This window comes from Pinus tabuliformis, chromosome 1_1, assembly GCF_031772625.1.
Source record: "Pinus tabuliformis cultivar Carrire ecotype Pingquan chromosome 1_1, CPIR1, whole genome shotgun sequence".
Classification (NCBI taxonomy): Eukaryota; Viridiplantae; Streptophyta; class Pinopsida; order Pinales; family Pinaceae; genus Pinus; species Pinus tabuliformis.
The window spans coordinates 913,302,327-913,304,763 of NC_142297.1; the positions used below are offsets into that span (position 1 = coordinate 913,302,327).

General features: G+C 40.5%; 1 pseudogene; it reads right to left on the reverse strand.

Annotated features, from left to right (window-relative positions):
• Positions 1-429: 429 nt before the first annotated feature.
• Positions 430-1,254, reverse strand: LOC149217370 (glucan endo-1,3-beta-glucosidase 3 pseudogene; annotated as a pseudogene).
• Positions 1,255-2,437: the final 1,183 nt, after the last annotated feature.

Consider the following 2,437-nt stretch of genomic DNA (forward strand, 5'->3'; position numbering starts at 1 on the left):
TGTTGCACGCTCTTAATGGATCTAGCCAATCAATTGCACATCTCATATGATATCTCATATCCAAATCTCCTGGAATGACTAACTTATCTATAGTGTAGATCTGGTTTACTCCTTGTGGATGTGATAAATTCAATGATGGCCTTCGATGAGGACCCGAAATTTCATGTATGGTGCCTAGTTCTTATTCCCCATGCAGGCCCTTCAACCTTCTTGAGCATATATATATACAAACTAATATGTAGCGTAGATCTTGTTTACTCCTTGTGGATGTGATAAATTCAATGATGGCCTTCCATGAGGACCGGAAATTTCTTGTGTGGTGCATAGTTCTTATTCCCCATGTCAGCCGTCCAACCTTCTCAAGCATATATATATAAACAAACTTATCTGTAGCGTAGATCTAGTTTACCCTTTGTGGATGTGATAAATTCAATTATGGCCTTCCATGAGGACTCGAAATTTCATATCTAATGTCGAGTTCTTATTCCCCCAAGCAGGCCCTTCAACCTTCTCGAGCATATAGTTGATATTACCCATGGAATAGTATGCAGCATCCACTAGCACATCGAAAACATTGGTGTAATGAAACAAAGTATTAGGATCAACTACTTCCTTGTTAGGGGTGAGCAGTTCAAAAAATGCATAATCCAGTGGCACTTTCCCTTTGCCTTCCATGAAGGTGTAGTAAGGGTACAGATTCATCATGAAATATGAACCAGTGTCTTGGAGGAACTCAAGCATTGGCCCAATAATATCATTAAAGCTCTGATTAAAAATTGTGTCGGAAGGAGGGAATGCGTCCAGAATGATGTTTGAAGAATGAGAGCTTGAAATCTTCACTTGCTGATCAAGATTAGCAGCTACCAATGCAGACTGCAGGAACTTCATGGCGAACACAAGAACAAGCGCAGCATTGGGAAGAGTAGTAAGAACCTCATTGCCCACAACAATCCCTGTAATATTTGTGTTGGGAAGGTAATCTGCAACACTTTTTTTCACCCAATTAGCAGCACTGGAATTGGACTCGCCGATGGCTAATACCTGGTTGTTGGGTATAATAATAACCACTTGAATACTGGTGTTTGCCAGGGGTAGGAGAATATCCCTCTCCACATCGTAAAGTTGGACATGTTTTATTTGTTGGGTCTGCAACAGGGACACAACTTGGCTTGGAGATGGCATGTTTGACAAATCTGTGGCTATGTTCACACCGACGAATGCCCCTACAACAACCAATAAACAAGGTTTCCTCATACGCCCTCCTAAATGCAATTTCTAATTAATAAGAAAATGAAAATCCGTTAAACATCGCGATTCGGCATACTCCTAAACAGACATTCCCATAAACATCAAAAGGAACAAGGATCTACATGCCAAGATCATAAACCCAACAACAAACCCACTTAGGAACTAAGTCCAACAACAAATCCACTCTGGAACTAAGCATTGGGATTCTTTAGATCAGTAGTGTCAGTCAAGTTAGGGATTGCAACCTATTGAATCCAATCAGACGCTGAAACCTAATAGACGAGGAAAGGGGGCGATTGTCTCCTTGCTGCATTTCAGCAATAACCTAAAACAAAATAGGATTTGATTTCGCTAAAGGAACGTAGCATAGTATCTATGTTTGAAAAGAAATCACCTTCTATTCAATTCCAATGGGGAATATGTAAAAATTTCATTTGAGATTGTGAATGCTGGCAGTGGAAACCACTGTTTGTTTTTCTTACTGATAAAACATTTGGTGGGATGAAAGACAAGAACAGAGGGTACCTACCTCCATTAACGGGCGCGCCCAAAATGAATGGACAGAAGAGGAACAGGAGCAGCAGCAGCTGCGGGAGCACCCACATGATTCTTCTTTATTTAGTCAATCGTTCACTTTTGCTCCAAATGTCTATCTCCTGCTCCACACTCCCCCCTTCCTTGCTGCTCGCTACTCTGAATCATAGGGCTGATTCATTCATCCAATATATATAATTTACATTACTCAAAATCCCCAAACCTATCCCTCTTACTCACTAGAATTACAAGTATATTCGATGATGGTCCAACCCCCACTATCACGTCCCCAAGCCTGCGGTAGTCTTTCAACCGTGCTAGGCGAGGTGCGGAACCACCAAACACTTTCTTTTCACCAATACTTATGTTCTTGGACTACGCCTAACCACTTATTCCTACTTAGTTTGTGTTTCGCAACCAAGTATTATTAATGTTTCCTTTATACCAATGAACACGCATACACATTCATTATCATCAGCAATTATAAATGAGAACACAATTTCACGGTATAAAGGGAGGGCCAACTCCCTGAACAATGAGTCTGCTCGAATAATATACTATACAGTCTTTCAATATTACAAAGCTTTACAAGTATACTTGGAAACACCAAGTCTCATACTTAGCCAATTTTACAATCTTTGGCAAACTCGGTTGC